Here is a 17,952-nt window from a genome sequence, read left to right as displayed (position 1 = left end):
TAAAACAAAGAAAAAGACTATGACCTCATGTGACAGCTAGAGATTTAAGTACACAAGGGGAGCGCAGCTGAGTCTCAAGAGTCTTGAGGTTTAAGAGTCTGGCAGACAGTTTTCCAAATGTCTATAAGAGTCAAATGCTTCTTTAATGGAATATTAACCCTTAATGTGTAACTGGTGACCTTTAGATCCTACTGATAGTAATATCCGTATAAGCTATGAAAGACAACAGCTAGGGAAGAAAAACTTGAAGCATTGGTTAGAACCAGTAAGAAATGCAGTCAGAAAGAAAGAGCAACAGAATAGAATGATCTAGGATAACGTGGATAGGAAAAAAAGAGCACAAGAGAAAAAATTCTTAGATTCAAAGGAAAAGTATTTTTTTTTCACTAAAAGGTAATTTTTATAATGTTAAAATTCTTCAATAATATCTATTACATTGAAAATATTTCAAGAAATCATTTGGCTTCATTGCTTTAAAATAAGTTTGAAGAATCATTTTATGGTTCTTTTATGATCAACACCAAACTTCAAAGTACAGAGCTACCATATGAATCAGTTTAAGTGAAGTTTGTTTGGATAGTTGGCTCCTGAGGTCATGGAAAAAGGATGGGAAAATGAAATTCACAGCACCGCAAAGGAAAGAGTGCTCTGCAATCCGCCATGGAAAATGTTAGATGTCTTTTGGGACAAAGTAAACTAAAATTCTGACTTAAAGGTATTGCCATCAAACTTAAAGAAAGGAAGCCACATGGCAGTGCTTCAAATCCAGTAATACCTCTGAGAAAAATGTATTTGTAGTATAATTCCAATATACTGATTTCCATCATACACCTTTGGTGTTTTCCACACGTTTTTAGATACACATATTTTTGTTAGGGAAATTTGAATATAACCTACCTCATTTGAAATCATGACTGTACGTTCATGGAATAAGACTGTGGTGAATACAGAGGTCCTGCTTCAAGGTAGGACTTGCTACCCAGGCTGCTCGGAATTCAGTGACCAGACAGCTTCCAGCTGTCACTCCCATCAGGGTTTCCCTAAACCGTTTGCCATATCCAAGCTCACACCCTTCCATCTGAGTATTGATCAACTGATGGTGTTCTTAATATACTTGTGGTCACTGTGGAACAACTCTGACTGGGGTCGTGTGTGCTGTCAAGCTCTCCATGGCGTTTCCTGAGCCTTAGGGGAGCCTACATTGCAGTTCTTGCTCCAATCCTACATCCTCCCCTTCCAGCCAGAAGTTGGTCCCTAATAAATATCGTGCACATCAAGGCCCGTCTCAGCTTCTGCTTTCATAAAACTAATTGGAGACAAATATTAATAAACTTATGGAATAAGACACATTTGTGGTTCTTCACCTCCTTTATTACTCAAGCAAGAGCTATAAGATAGATAGATAGATAAAATAGATAAAATCTATGTCTATATTTATATTAGTTTTTACTTTGCAGTCATTATTTTCTTGATGTAGGAAAGTCCTGGGATTTTCTAGTCATTGTCTTCTCCAAGTACTACTAGAATCAAGAAATTACATACAGAATCAGTACTAATTATTCATTCAACAAACATTTAGTGAGTGCCTACTCTCTGCCAGCCTCTTGGAGTTCCTAGTGCCTAAGGATACAAAGTATATAAGACATATTTTCTGTTCTCTAGGGAATTCCATCTAGTATTGAAGAAAAATATTGGTAAGGGCTAGAACCGAGGAAACACTGCTTATAGGGATGGGACAAAGAAGCAAGTGACTGCATCAGCTTTTGTGAGGCAGGAGAAGCCACATAGTAAAAGGTTTTTCAGGATGTAAAGGTGATTAAGCTATAAACAGGGTGGCATTCCAGCCTTTCCCAGCACAGGGAACAACATGATGTAAGACATGACACAAATCGGTGCCTCTGGGGAGGGTAAATCTTTAATCTGACAATAGCCTCTCTCACTGTTCAACCTTTCTGGAGACCAATCTCTGCGTGAAACACTCTTGACTCTACTAATATTTCACTTGGAGTAACTCCTTGTCCTTCACGTCTTTGTTAGGATATTACTTCCACCAGGAATTCTTCCTTGATTCCCTTAAAGTTGGCTAGATGAGTCTGCTGTACAGTTCAGTGTCTAGTACTTCCACTATTGCAGCATTTATTACACCGTGCTCTAATTGTCAATTTACTTGTCAGTTTGCCTCTGAGTGGACCATAACCTCCTTGAAGGCTATCACTCGAGGTTAGTCACCTCGAAGTCTAGTCATTGTTCATCACCAGATCTCAACATACTGCCTGAAAGATAAAAGGTATTGTTTGTTTGATGAATAAATGAGAGAAGCTAAGTGCAATGGACTTAGGAAGGCGTACTTTCTTTATTGAATAAACACTTATTTGTGCCCATCAAGTGCCTACATCTCTAGGCACTGAAAATAACAAGAATGAAAAGAACAAAGAACCTCATGGAGCTTACATTCTAGTGGGGGAAGACAGACAGTAGACAAACTGCTGTAAATATAAAGCAGGATGGGGAAGGAGAAGTTTGTTATTTCATATAGGGTGGTCAGGGAAGACCTCGTTCTTAAGGTTATATTTGAGAAAAGTCCCAAGGAAATGAGGGAATGAACTATAAATATTTGGCAAATAAGATATGCATTGGAAACGTCATCAGCAATACTTCTTAAAATTACCCCATGAATGTTGGTTCTACATCATGGCTAATTTCTCTCAGCTATTTTGGATAATGTCATGAAGGATTTTTGTTAAATTCTGACTTTTATTGTGGCTATCTCTTTAGGTACTAGCAAAACATCTCAAGGTTCTTTATTTCACAGTGCATTTTGCAAGGATTCCTGTAATGGTCAGGAAACTTCTTTGTTTCTAAAGCCTTTTAAAATCATAGACTAACCCAAACAATACCCACTATTAGTACAAATGTTTTATCTTTTGTTACCTGGCACTGGGCAAGAGCAATTAATATGGCCATTGGAACTGATTTAATTTCTGTGAGAAGCTTAAATTTCAAGGGAAAATTCAAGACTGTGCTAAACTAGCCTGCTTGGCAATTTTTAGTTTTTCTTTTTAAGGATGAGCCACCACAATTAAATCAGGGGTACTCAAGAGAGTCTCTGTAAGGTCCATAAGGGATGTGGAGAGTTCCCTGATAGGGGTTAAGTAATCACAGGGTTCTCCTTTTTTCAGGTAAAGGAAGGAAGTGACTGTGTTTGTGTTGTAGTGATATGGGAGGAGAAATACAACAATATTTTATAAAGATTAGGTGACCAGCTGAAAAGGGATGAGCACTTTCTATCAATAGCAGAGTCTATATAGCACAGGAACCATCAAGGTTAGTGAAAACCTTAAAACAAAATCAGTTAAAGTTTTCACACATTTTACTATTGCTGTCATACTTTCGGACAAGGTAGCTGTGTTTTGGCTACTCAGTGAAATGCTGAAATGAGCAATAGGCCTCTGAAGATTACCATGTATTTGCATTAATACCACTAGTATTTATTCAGATTCTGTATGAACAAAAATGGAAATAGGAATTGTGGATCTAGAATCCTGGAAGACACATTTTTGCGGTACGCGGGCCTCTCACTGTTGTGGCCTCTCCCGTTGCGGAGCACCGTCTCCAGGCGCGCAAGCTCAGCGGCCATGGCTCATGGGCCTAGCCGCTCCGCAGCATGTGGGATCTTCCCGGACCGGGGCACGAACCCATATCCCTTGCATCGGCAGGCGGACTCTCAACCACTGCGCCACCAGGGAAGCCCTGGAAGACACATTTTGATAGGCAGTTATTGTACCAGTCTTTGTGCTTGTACGTGAGCATGTCATTTTTTTCCTTAAACTTGAAAAGTATCCAATCATAGAAAGTATTTTTATTTAAGAAATATATTTTACTTAAGTATAACTTGCATTAGAAGATAAACTCTCTTTTTATTGTCAGTTTTTTTTAAATTCTAAGTTTGTTAAACAAAAGAACTCATACAGGTTGTTTTTTTTTTAATTAAGTAATTATTTATGGCTGCGTTGGGTCTTTGTTGCTGTGCACGGGCTTTCTCTAGTAGCCGTGAGCGGGGGCTACTCTTTGTTGCGGTGCGCGGGCTTATTGTGGTGGCTTCTCTTTGTTACGGAGCACAGGCTCTAGGCACACGGGCTGTAGTAGTTGTGGCATGCAGGCTCAATAGCTGTGGATTGCAGGCCACATGATCTTCCCAGACCATGATCTTCCCGGACCAGGGCTCGAACCCGTGTCCCCTGCATTGGCAGGTGGATTCTTAACCACTGCGCCACCACGGAAGTCCCCAGGTTTTTAATTAACTAAAATTTGGACAATTTTAGACAAACCTAATCATTCCTATTTTCCTTTCTTTTACTGAGGGATAGAGCAAATCTTTGTGCTACCTACGAGTCATTTTAGGGAACTGAAAGATAGTTCAGGCGTAAAAGGCATTTTAACAGTTCTATTATTCTGAATTTGAGGCCTGAATTTAGGAAAGGCAACATCGAGAGTGATTAAAGAGGCAGATTCATAAATATCTAAAGACAAAACAACTTGCAGCGAAGTTCTAAAAACATAGCAATAAACAACAATGGTTGATAGGAATTCAACTTTTTTTCAAAAGTAAAGACTCTTGAAAAATGATTTAAAACTGTGTCAAGAAGTACCAAAAGTTAGCAAAATAATTTTCTGATCTCCACTGATCTGTTCATAAAATAACATTAATTTTATAGAAAAAAGATCCAAATTCTATTTTTACTCCCTATGTGTATTATTCATGTAACAATTTGCAGTAAAGGACTTATTTTTTCTTTTTAAGATTTTTTTTTAATGTGGACCATTGTTAAAGTCTTTATTGAATTTGTTACAATATTGCTTCTGCTTTTTTATGTTTTGGTTTTTATTTTGGTCCCAAGGCATGTGGGATCTTAGCTCCCCAACCAGGGATTGAACCTGCACCTCCTGCATTGGAAGGTGAAGTCTTAACCACTGGACCACCAGGGAAGTACCTAAAGGACTTATTGAGATGCATTAATATGTACTCAATCCCACATACTTAAACAGATATATAAATATTAAAATAGATCTTAATTTGAAGTCTTTATAGTTTTAAAATATAACTTAGTAGTAGAGTAGATAAAACAATTTATATAGCATAGTAAATTTGCCATCTGAACAAACTATAACTTTCTTAATAAAAAACAAAAAATCATATGTATTATCATTGTATATATATTTGTATTTAAAAATATTTTTGTATGTAGTGTAATTAAACAATTATATTAATTGCCATATTTAACCAAGGTAACCAACTTTACTTTCCTCAGACACAAAAGAAAACTAGAAAATTGAAAAACAAAATCTGTTTTTATCCTTTAGCATTTATTTCATATAATTCTAACAAATCTGAGGAGGCAAAAATAACTAAGTTGTGGGTGTGTGAGTAATATCATTTAAATGTATTTGCAAATTTTGTTTATCTGTTGTCAATTTAAGTAATAAGGTAACTTAAAATTTTGTTTAGTGACCAATTTTTGTGTTTCTTTTTTTAGGAACTGTCTCTGCATCCAAAGATTTTTTATTAATTAACTTAGTCATTTGTCTAAGGTTTTAAAGTTAAAGATCTGGAAATCATAATTTAGCTAACACATTAAATCCTTATGATTTGTAACACTGTACAAACTTCATAAAACTAAACCCTTTGAACAGACATTGATCATCATTCCAATTAGCTGAATACGATTTTACATGTATAATTTTTTACTTAAAACAAGTTATGGAAACAGTGGCAATTTATTTAATTCATAAAACCAACGTGGGAAATTTAAGATGTTTGAATCACAAGAAATGTGATTAAATGGTCTTAACTGACTTTATTTTTATAGGGTAAACTAATTTTTAAAGACTCAATCACAACAAAAATTCTTCTTTTAACTTAAAGTTGAAGGCTTTTCTTCCTATAGTATAGATGTTATGCAGGCTAATATGTAAATATACTCTTTAGTGTCAATAAAAAGAAACATGGTTTAATAACTTTTTTTTTCTTTTAGATCTTTTTGACCGCTTACCTGGACTATACTCCTAGAGTGAGCACATAACAACTGATGCGTCTTTTAAATTAATTCATCTTTAAAGTTTCCCAAGAGAAGGAAAAAGAGAGGAAAAGAAACAGAAAAAATGTGAGGGAGCTGTCATCAGATAAATACAAAAAACATTTTTTAAAAAAGCTAATTATGTTCCCTCAGTAAGGAGGGGAAGAAAGGTTAGATACAGAAAAATAAATGTGATGTATATACACATACAAGACAGTGATGTGCAGTTGGTTTTGACAGAACTTGATTCCTTGAAAATTTCTATCCAGCTATAAATGAGAACATCAGATATCATTAATCTGTAAGTTACAAAAAAAAGGGGGGGATATTTCTTAAGCTAGACAAACTTTTCTCTTTTAGACAAACAAGACAATCTTCTTAAGAAAGTTTCTTCTTTTTTTTTTGTTCTGAGGTACTTCTCAAATGAACAACCTTGTTCACGTCAAAAGTTCCCTTGATTGGCCACCACATTCCAAACTGTCCCTCGTGAAACTGTGCCAGTTAGAAAGTCAAGTGTACAAGTTTGTATATAAAGAGAAAACAGGAAGGCAGCAGGTGTTTAGTCTGGAAGAGGTGCAGTTTTATACCGAGAAAAGCCCCGAGAATGGAATGCTCCGTAAGGACGGTGCTTCGCTAACTGTCCCCGGAGCTTGGCCAAAGGCCAACTGTAGCTAATCCAGAGCTGAACAGAGTCTCCTGATTCACTGCAGGTGAAATTAAACACAGCAGTTCTCAGGGAAACAAAGACAAGACTGAGGAAGAAGTCCTGATAAGGTCTGTAAAGGTGACCCATGGAAAAGTTCATTTAAACTTTTTAAGCTGGTCTGTGGAAAACTTTGAACTCCTTAGCCCTCGAGGCTTGCTCAGGATGAACTTATAGATTTCTTCTCCCTACAAATATGAAACTGTTCTTTTAAAAAGCTAATTCTGTTCTCTCTGCGAGGGAAGAAAGTTTAGATCCTCTCCCTGTAGAGTTTTCCTTTTACAAACAACATTCAAAATGCTTGTCAAGCAGAAGAAGGTGTTGGCTAGAAAATAATTTTGCCAAAGAGCAACACAAAACTGGTTAGGTTTTTAAAAAAAATCTTAAGGGATCTTATTCCTATGAAAACAAAATAAACCCAACACTGAAGGGCTTCAGTGAAATACTGAAGCTCAATTTAGTATGTGCAGGTAGAGACACAGGGCTCTCAGATACACTCAGGATTACTGGGTTGAGGGTCCTTTGCGTGGTGCTGAGGGCTTCCTTGGTGGAACATCTACTTAAGTCAACTCCCTACAGCCAGAGACCACCAGGAACATACTTGTAGTTAAACAAGTTGGGTTTATTGCAGCTAAGATGGACACATACTATGGGGAACCATGATGTTTCAGCAAGTGGGTGTAAAGAGGTAAAAGTAAGTGGGTATAAAACAAATGAGGCAAAATATATAAGTAAAGTGATAATAGGTAAAGTCCATATGAGTTTTCTCTGTACAGTTTTTATTCCTGCAACTCTTCTTTATGTCTGGAATTATTTCTAAAGTAAAATCTTAAAGAAAATAATAAATCTACTTAGGCTTCAATCACGTGTGTGTATACATATATACTGAAAGCTAAATTTAACTAGATGTCAGCTAGGCCCTCTCAGTCTGTATCGATTTGACCCAGTCTCCTCTCCTTGCAGCCCAATCCCCCACGTCACCCAATTCCATAGCTGGGGAAGAATTAAGGCACACTGAAGATTTTTGTGATTTCTCTGGAGGCTGATATCCTTATGGTCACTTTGCCTCTGGGCTCCTGTTTTTCTGTTGTGTTTCTGCCCTACGTGTCAGATGTGAAATTTGGTCCCATCCTCTTACTTATGCAAAGCATTTATGAGCCTTGCAGGCATTGCAAAAGATTTGAGTCTCCTGAGAGAAGCCACATCATGCATAATAGAGCAAATAACCTAAAATGACACAGTAGACTTCCTGTTCTTAAAAAGCCTTTGGCCACACCATCCCCTGGGATTTCTCATTGCCCTTTTACCCTATGCTGTGCCAGCTCTCTGCCATTGTGCCATCTGCCTTCTTCGTCCCTCTCTTTTCTTTTCTCTCTCAGGAGCAAAACCAAGTTCCTCTCATTTTCATATTACTACTTTCCTAGACCTGACACTTTTGCCTTTGTAGGCTCCTTCCTCAGGAAAAACACATTGAAAGTGATATTTTACCACTGTGTTGGTATGAAAATGAATGTATTAATACTGTGTGTTAAAACATTTCTTTGACCACACAGTTCATTTTTTCTTTGGATTTTAAAGTTAAAATATTTTCATGGGGCTTCCCTGGTGGCGCAGTGGTTGGGAGTCCGCCTGCCGATGCAGGGGACATGGGTTCGTGCCCCGGTCCGGGAAGATCCCACGTGCCGCGGAGCGGCTGGGCCCGTGAGCCATGGCCGCTGAGCCTGCGCGTCCGGAGCCTGTGCTCCACAACGGGAGAGGCCACAACAGTGAGAGGCCCGCGTACCACACACACACACAAAAATAATAAATAAATATTTTCATGGGCCATTAAAGGTATTGTGGACACTGAGCACTGTGTCTATTTTGCCTCATGGATAAGTTGGCCTGAAGGAAACTAGAAAAAATAGATACTGTGTTAATGATACAAATTATAAATATTATGATATCACCAAAGTCTGATGTTGTGGTGCTCTTGATATGAAATTTATGAATGTGAATAGCAAATATATATTTTAATTTTCAGTGCTACCATACGTGTAGGTCATAGGGCAGAGACTGTCCATGCCCTACCCATATGCCTAAGTGCAAACAACAAAAGAAAAAACTGATAAACTGGACTTTGTCTAAATTAAGTTTTTTTTTTCTTCAAAGGACATCTTCCAGAAAGTGAGATGACAACCCACAGAATTGGAGAAAATATTTGCAAATCCTATATCTGGTAAGGGACTTGTATCTAGAATATAAACCTTATGATTCAATAATAAAAAGACAAATAACTCAATTGAAAAATGGGCAAAAGACCTGAATAGATATTTCTCCAAAGGAGATATACAAATGACCAAAAAGCACATGAGAAGATGTTCAACATCATTAGTCATTAGAGAAATGCAAATCAAAAAGGCAATGAGATACTACTTTAGCCATTAGGATGGCTATAATCAAAAAGATAAATAATAACAAGTGTTGGTGATGATATAGAGAGAGTGGGACCCTCAGTCACTGCTGGTGGGAATGTAAAATTGTGCAGTCACTTTGCAAAACAGTCTGGCAGTTCCTTAAAAGGTTAAACAAAGTTACCATATGACCCAGCAACTCCCAATGCCAAGAGTTGCTGCAATTCTTCCAATAGAATTGAATACCTAAGTCCACACTAAAACTTGTACAGAAATGTTCATAGCAGCATTATTCCTAATAGCCAAAAAGTAGAAACAACCCAAGTGTCCATCACCAGGTGAATGGATAAACAAAAGGTAATATATCCAACTCAATGGAATAGTATTTATCCATAAAAAGGAATGAATTGCTGATACATTCTATAACATAGGTAAATCTTAAAAACATTATGGTAAGTGAAAAAGGCCAGTCACAAAAGATAACATATTGTATTGTTCCATTTATATGAAATGCCCAGAATAGGCAAATCTATAGGAGCAGAGAGTGGATTAGTAGTTGCCTAGGTCTGGTGTGGAGGAGGGATTGGAAGGTGATGGCTAAAGTATATTGAGGCTCTTTTTGGATTGATGAAAATGTTCTAGAATTGATTATGGTGGTGGTTACACAAATCTGTGAATATACCTGAAACCACTGAATTGTACACTTTCAATAGGTAAATTGTACAGTATGTGAATTGTATCTCAATAAAACTGTTATTAAAAAGTCTTCCAGGGACTTCCCTGGTGGTCCAGTGGTAAAGAGTCTGCCTTATAATGCAGGGGACATGGGTTCCATCCCTGGTCAGGTAACTAAGATCCCACATGCCGCAGGGCAACTAAGTCCACGTGCCACAACTACTGAGCTCGCGCCTCAACTAGAGAATGCACGTGCTGCAAACTACAGAGCCCACACACTCTGGAACCCTCACGCCACAACTACAGAGCCCACATGCCCTGGAGCCTGCTCGCCACAACTAGAGAAGAGAAACCCACACGCCACAACTAGAGAGAAGCCCACGCACCACAATGAAAGATCTTGCATGTCTCAATGAAGATCCCTTTTGCCACAACTAAGACCTGATGCAGCCAAAAATAAATTAAATAAATAAAAATTTAAAAAATAGGGCTTCCCTGGTGGCGCAGTGGTTGAGAGTCCGCCTGCCGATGCAGAGGCCACGGGTTCGTGCCCTGGTCCGGGAGGATCCCACGTGCCGCGGAGCGGCTGGGCCCGTGAGCCATGGCCGCTGAGCCTGCGCCTCCGGAGCCTGTGCTCTGCAATGGGAGAGGCCACGACAGTGAGAGCCCCGCGTACCGCCAAAAAGAAAAATAAATAAATAAATAAATAAAAAATAAAAAATAAATAAAGTCTTCCAAAAGGTTATTATGTTAGGGAAAATATTGAAACAGTTATGTTGTTTTTTATACTAGTGAAAAATTGGAACTAAGCTAATTGTATAATAATAAGAGAATGGTTAAATAAATTGGGGTAAAATCTTATGGTAGAGCATTAACCAGTACTTAAAAATGTTTTCAAATAATACATAATGACAAAGAAAATGCTCACAAAAGAATAGATATATGTATATGTACAACTGAATCACTTTGCTGTATACCTGAAACTAACACAACATTTAAAATCAACTATACTCCAATATAAAATAAGAATTTTAAAAAAGATAAAATACTCACAAAATCTTAAGTGTAAAAGATTAAAAAGTATAAATTCAGCATAATCTTATAAGGGACTATCATTACAGGAAAAGTTTGATGATGAGAGAAAAAAAGAAAAAGACTGATGATGGATGGTGGGTAATTTTAGTTTTCTTTTTTATATCTTTTTATATTTTCCAAAGAAAATTAATTTATGTTGCTTTTATAATCAGGAAACAGTATAAGACAAAAGTGACTATGGGGAACTTTTTAAAAAAAGTTTCTGTATTGATTTGCATAAGTAACAGGGTAACACAACACTAAAGATCAAAGTCCCGGTCCACCATATGAATTCGGTTAAGTAAAGGAAAAGACTTATTGAAAACAAGAATGCAGGTAATTACTTTGATTCAATTGTTGGTTCAAAATGCTGTTGCCAAGCCATCTCACATTATTTCAGCTAGGCTCAAAGCAAACCCACCTCTTGAATTCAGTGAGACACTGCCTCTCTTCTGTTTCTACATATAGCCCTCTCTCATTTTTACATTTCCCTTGCTCCATCTGCCCACTCCTTCTCACCTCAACTCTTAGGATTTTCCTGCTATGTATCTGCTATCCTTCAAATAAATGCTCCATGCAAGCTTCCAATACCCATCACACACATTAGGCTTGTACTTCATTCAGTGGCAATCAAATACCTGTTCAGTCACCCTGCCAGGTTTTCTGAAACATCCATACTATATTCCATAGGCAATGATTTTACAGTTATCCCAAGGCACATAATAATGTCCTTATAATGTGTCTTTAATTGTCATTGTCAGGGGATGTTGTGGTCAGTTTTGCTGTGTTTTCTGTTCCTTTACTTCTGGCTTAAGCTGTCCCTTTATGCACTGTAAAAAGAGAGGGAAAAGTTTTAGTTATTAGCTGTAGTGAGGATCTGGACCAGAATAGCTGCCTCTACCTGGTAGGTAATGAGCCCAAATACAGTAAATCCTCTGTTCACATTTAATGTTTTTTTATATGGTTTGGGTCACTGTTTTCCTGTGTGACTCTCATGTGTGGTATCTTTTTCTTTTTTTTTTTTAAACTTCATGGGTCCTGACCAAGTCATTGCTGACTATCCCCCTCAATCTGTTTCAATGGTCTGCTTCTCCTTTCACTTGCCTTAAAATAAGTGATCCGCAAAGCTCTGCCCTAGCTCTTTTCTTTTTCCTCTGTGCATGCTTGTTGTCTCTGTGGCCTTACCAGTGCCCATTAAACTCTCACCTCCACCAGTCTTGGCCTTGGCCTGGCCTCACCTACAACCTGCTGCCCACACCAGTCTGTGATAGAGGGGGCCCAGCTCACCTGGTGAGGCTGCCTTCATTCAGCCCCAAAGGACTGAACAGGCTGTTATGCCCTGGGCACTGGGGACACACCAGACAGGTCATCTTCCTGTCCACCCCTCTAGGAGGGCCAGGTTGTTTGTCTGTCTCCCTGGTTCTAGGGACACTTTGGTGTCCAGAGTTTGCTGGTCTCCTGAGTTGCAGGTAAACAGCTTGGGGTGCCTGGGCCTATACCCCACTTTGTACTCTAGTCAGCCAGTAAGAGCTTGATCCTACAAGCCCTATTTCTTTTTCGCAATCTTCTTCTCCTTGTCTTTGTTATATTTCCCCAAGTGCTGGGACATGTACTTTCTGAACTGGGGTTTCCAATATCTCTGTTCCAGAAGCCATATGCTCATTCTAGTGGGGCCAGTGTCTCCTTTCCCCTTGTTTCTTTTTGGATTTTATGTGCATTTGGATTAAAGAGCCAGACTCTTCTTTCCTAGTATTTACCCAGCTCCCTTATCCCTGCTTCCTTCAACCTCTCTGCTCCTGTTCCCAGTATGCCAAGTGGCTATATGGTCAGCAATCATTCTGCAATTTACAAAAATCTCCCCTCTGTGCAGATTACCTTGAAATGTATACTCAAACCCAAGCCTTTGTCCTCAACTCAGTCTGACTAATTTCCTGCTGGCTCTCTCCTCCTGGATATTTCAAAGGCACTTCAGGTTGCACTCAGCTCATCCAAGCCAGATCTCATTCTTCTTCCCCTAAACTAATTCCTTCTTTTCCTTGCTTCTCTACTTTGGTTAGTGGGACCATCATTTCCCAGTTACTCAGAGCCTCCCAGAGCCTCACGTCCCTATGCTCTAATCAGATTTCAGAACTTGAAGATTCAATTTCTTGAAAGAAATTGAGGTGCAGTAGAGATGACTGTGAAGCCAGAATTCCCAGTCCTGCTACTTAATGTCTGTACAACCTTGTGACAGTTATTTTAACTGTGTACCTCGATTGCCCCATCTGTCAGATGGGAATAACAATTGTACCTATATCATAGGACTCTCCTTAGATTATATATGCTAAAGCACTTGGAACAGCTCCCTATGCATTGTAAGTGCCACATATTTGTTTACTATTTTTATCTGTTCTACCCAGAATCTAATTCCCACCATGGCCTGCATTTCAATCTCACCATGAGCACCCTACTTCAGATGTTCATTGAACTGTTCTCTTAGCCTCCTAATTGTTCCTCCTTCTAGGTATTCTCTCCAGCACACTAGATAGAGCTTCCTAAAGCACAGCTTTGGTCCCCCATTGCTTTTTTCCATCACCACCACTCCCCAGCTGCCACCACTTCTCACCGGGCTAACTGAAATACATTGAATCCACTCTTGCTCTTTTCTAATTCACTCTCCGTAACTTGCCACATCTGATCTTATCACTTCCCTGTTTAAAAAACTTGAGTGGATTCTTAGGGCTCTTGGAATAATGTCGTCACAGCCTTGCTACTCAAAGCACGTCCCTGGGACTTATGAGAAATGCAGACTCTTGGTCCCCAGCCCAGGCTTATTGAGTCTGAACATGCGTTTTAAAAAGATCCCCACTGAAGTTTGAGAAGCCCTGTTTCTTCAAGGGCCCACACGGTCTGACCCTCTTTCTTCTGCAGCCTCGTCCTGCTCTACTCGTCCCCTTGCTCCGTATGCCTCACTGTGCCCCTGCCTCACTGGCCTTCATTCAGTCTTTTCAATGTCTCAGGCTCCTCCTCATTGCAGGGCCTGGCACCTGTGGCTCCCATGACTTGGGATGCTCTTCTCATTATCTCTTTGCTCTTGCCTGGCTTCACACCTGAGCTCAACTGTCAACTAAGATAAATACTACCTTAAGGTAAATACAACTAAGGTAAATACTATGCGACAAAGGTATATAGTGCCATGAACATTCATGAGGGCTGGTCAGAGATATTTTCCAACTGCCCCTACTTAATATGAAAACATAAAATTCAGCATGTATTTTTTAAAGAGCAGCTCTATTGAGATATAATTCACATAACATACAATTCACTCATTTAAACTGTACCCGTCGATAGTCTCTAGTATATTCACAGAGTTGCACAATCATCACCACAAATTTTAGAATGTTTTCATTTCCCCCAAAGAAACCCCTCTCTCCTTGGCCATCACTCCTATCCTCCCCAGCCCCTCATAACCACTAATCTACTTTCTGTCTCTATAAATTTGCCTATTCTGCACATTTCATGTAAATGGGATTCCACAAAACGTGGTCTTTTGTGACTGGTTTCTTTCACTTGGCATAATGTTTTCAAGGTTTATCCATGTTGTAGCATTTAAAGGTACTTTTCTTTTTATTGCTAAATAATATTCCACTGTTCATGTATTTTTCTTAGCACAACCAGAAACAGGATACCGTTCCACTGTGTTCTCCAGAGCCAAATTCAGTTTGTCATGTTTCTAGAAAAAGGTGACAGTAAGCAAATGTTGGCAGAGCCTTACAAGAGTGGCAGCCGTGTTTAGAAAGCTTCTTTCCATGAGTGACTTTATTCACTCAGCTCTCTTAGTCTATTTAGTATTCTGACTCACAAACGGAAGTGATTCTATTTTGGCATTCTTTCTCTTTCTCCTGAACTAAGCTCTTTGGTCTCTACTGACTTGCTGTGTTAAATTTTGCAAGTTATTTAAACTTTGTTTATTTAACTCCTGTGTGCTCTATAAAATAAGCCCAGTCCAGCCTGCTTGTTTGCCAAAGCTGTTTGGAGACAGATTTTCATATGCTATGCATCATCAGCTCCCACAGAAGGCAAAAGGAATTTGATGTGTGGGGGTAGTCTGGGATCCAGTCCAAAACTAGTGCTCATCTGGAAGAAACATGGAAGCCTGATACTCACTTGCTGGCCTTTTAGTCTTATTCGTTTATTGCCTTCCCTCTGTGGAACTTCGTAAATCTTTATCTGCTTTGTGCTTTTTCTATATAAGGTGAGATAAGCTTAAGGGAAAAAAAAAAAAGATTGTACTGAAAAAAGCCTACTGCACTTTCTATTGGCCAACTGTGAACCAATGGGAGTAATTTGTCTGACCTAGCTTTGTGACCTGGGGAAGGATTACCCATAACATTCAGAATTCTCTCTCTCTCTCTTTTTTTTAACCCTGGGATTGGCCTCTCCAGACCCCATCTTGGGATGTAAAATCCAATTATGTTAAAATTATCACTTACTTACTCATGCAATGCGCTGTGCTAGGTGCTGAGGAGGATACGAAAAGAAAGAAAACAAATCCCTGGTTTCAAAGAGCTCACAGTCTAATGGGGAGATAAGGAATGGTACACAAGGCAGAATGAGCTAAGTGCCAAGAGGAGAAAAAAACGTAAATGCTCAGGGAGCAGAAACAAGAGAAGGGATTACTGCTAGGTGGGGCGACAAGCATGGTTACAAGCAGAAGATGATTTGAGCTGTGTCTTAGAGGATAGTTAGAACTTTTAAAGGTGGACATAGGAAATAGTAGGTAAATGTTCCAAATGGACTTCCCTGGGGTGGGGAAGTGCACAGCAACAGTCTCAGGTGTGTGAAGGGCAGCTGTAAATAATAAACCTGACAAAAGTAGGTTGGAAGCTATGAATGCTACACTAAGGGATCTGTTCTTGGTAACTTAAGCAAAAGGAAGCCAATGAAGGTCTTTGTCAGGGTGTACATCAAAACCGCACTTAAGGACAGTTAACCTGGAGAGAGGTTGAAGGATAGACTGGTAAGAGGAGACACTTCAGGCTGGGAGACCAAACAGGAGGATGCCGAGTCGAGGCAGAGGGAATGGAAAGGAGGTGAGCGCTACAACAGGCTCTGAGCTCTAAGTGTGCCAAAGGCCAGGGATAGAGACTCCTGGACAGAACTCCCTCCTGGGATAGGGACTAGGAGTAGTCAACACCCACACCCCCAGGTGACGTCAGGAGATCGACTGAGGTCTCTGATTGGCTACAACGGCCGCCAGTCCGGGGAGGAGGCGGTACCTTGTCCCCCGCCCGCTCCGGGCTTGGTGTGAAGCGGGCGCAGGCTGAGAGCCCCAGGAAACCCGCACCAGACGCACCCAGGACAACGGGCGCTGCCCCCGGGTGCCAGCGCAGAGGTAGGCAGATGAGACTGGCCGGGAGCCGAAGGGCGACCCCAGAGACTCCGGTGCCGGGGGATCCCCGCCCCCTCTAGAGCGCGCCGTCCCGGGTGGGCGCGTCGCGCGGAGGATGGGGGCGGCGGGCTGATCCGGAGGGCCGGGACCCGGGGATGGAGCGGGCTGGCACCGGACTCAACTCCGCGCCTCCCGCCGCAGCCTCCGCACTCCACGTCGCTCCCCTTGCTGCTAGCAGGACTGGGGTCTCGTCTGGGAGCGGTGGCCGGCGGCTCCTAGCCCACTGGTCTCCCGTGACATTTTGTTTGAAAAGTCGGGGCCCGGGTTTGTGGCGCGGCGCGGGCAGTCAGGGGGGCACACGAGGCTGCTGCGCGTCCCCGTGCTGAGTGGCCCACGCAGTTAGGGATGCTGCGGCTCGGCCTCCGCTTCTTGGGAGCCCCACTGTGATCTCGGGGGCGAAACTTCTCAAAACTTTAAAGAACCATTTTCTACACCTTGAGTTGCCAGAATGTCAAAGTGCCCTTAGGTGACCTACCATGAAACTGCGCTGTCCCTCAAGTTATTCGGCCACTTTTTAAAAGATGGAACATTTCAGCCAAAATTTTTGACGTGCGAAACGCAGTGGAAAGAGAGGTTGAAACAATAACGCTGGAAAAGTCCTAGTGCTGTGCTACCTGCAGGTCACTGCTTTCTTTGTGAAAATGCCAGTCGCAAGCCTCGACCACACAGCTGTGTGTGTTCCTGAGGAGCTCTGGAGTGAGGAGCACGGGTTCTGAGCAGTGCTACTGAAGGGCAGGCTTTGCCCAAGTGGTGCTGGGTGGTGGTCGGGAGGTTGCTTAAGCAAGGCAAGCCTCAGTGTGGTCAAGAAAGACATCTTCTCTGCTTTAGAAACACACACCTCTCTCTCTCTCTGTCTGTCTCTCTGTCTCTCTGTCTCTGTCTCTGTCTCTCTCTCTCTCTCACCGGGCCAAGTTAAGCTGTCCCTTAAGAGGAGAGAATTAAAGAGTATGAGTGGCTACCTTGGGCTTCATCAGGGGAAGCCTAAGTAGATGAACTCTTTCTATTCTTTTTCTTTCCCTTTAGGGATTTGGAAGAGAAACAGGAAGTCAAAGATTCAGAGAAAAGAGTATTCATTCCACAATCGTGTCAGTAAATGTTTCCCAAAGTCATTGGGGTATTTGGGAAACCAAGACTTTTTCCTGTCGGCTGCAGTAAAATTAGATTACTTTCAAATTCAAAATGTAGAAATGCTGTTTATTTAGCAAGTGGTATAGCTCCCAAAGCTATATCATTAGGCTCTATAAAATCAGTGGTAATGGAAAAGGATGGTGGATATTGTTCAAAATTAGAAGCTTTACTCAAGATGATGCATTAACACAGCAGTTACTTTATATTAACTGAAATTACAGAATGAAATGAGGAAATCAGGTGTCTAGACCTCAGGATAGACCATTAGCTAACCAATCTGTAGTTTTGAATTTTTAAAATTATGACTCTAGTAACTGGGAATGCAGACATTAAATGCCAATAATGTTCTTAAGGTTTTGCTACTTCACTGTAAAAATATGTAATTAGTATAACTATAGAAATGAATAGGTGTGTTTAACAGAATTTATTTGATGTGTCATTTTCATAGCACAGTACTCTTGGTAAAATATATGT

At 40.4% G+C, this 17,952-nt stretch overlaps 1 protein-coding gene across 7 annotated transcripts in view; it reads left to right on the top strand.

Moving 5' to 3' along the window:
- The first annotated feature begins 16,157 nt into the window (after positions 1-16,157).
- PLEKHH2 (pleckstrin homology, MyTH4 and FERM domain containing H2) overlaps positions 16,158-17,952 on the top strand; it is a 110,101-nt gene continuing 108,306 nt past the window's right edge. For all 7 annotated transcript variants that reach the window (XR_010934061.1, XR_010934060.1, XR_010934063.1 and 4 more), the window contains exon 1: positions 16,158-16,293. The gene's annotated coding sequence lies outside the window, so the exon portion shown is untranslated. The remainder of the gene's footprint in view (positions 16,294-17,952) is intronic.

Source organism: Pseudorca crassidens, chromosome 14 (assembly GCF_039906515.1).
Source record: "Pseudorca crassidens isolate mPseCra1 chromosome 14, mPseCra1.hap1, whole genome shotgun sequence".
NCBI lineage: Eukaryota > Metazoa > Chordata > Mammalia > Artiodactyla > Delphinidae > Pseudorca > Pseudorca crassidens.
Note: the sequence above shows the minus strand (reverse complement) of the source record. Positions and strands in the feature narration are given on the sequence as shown.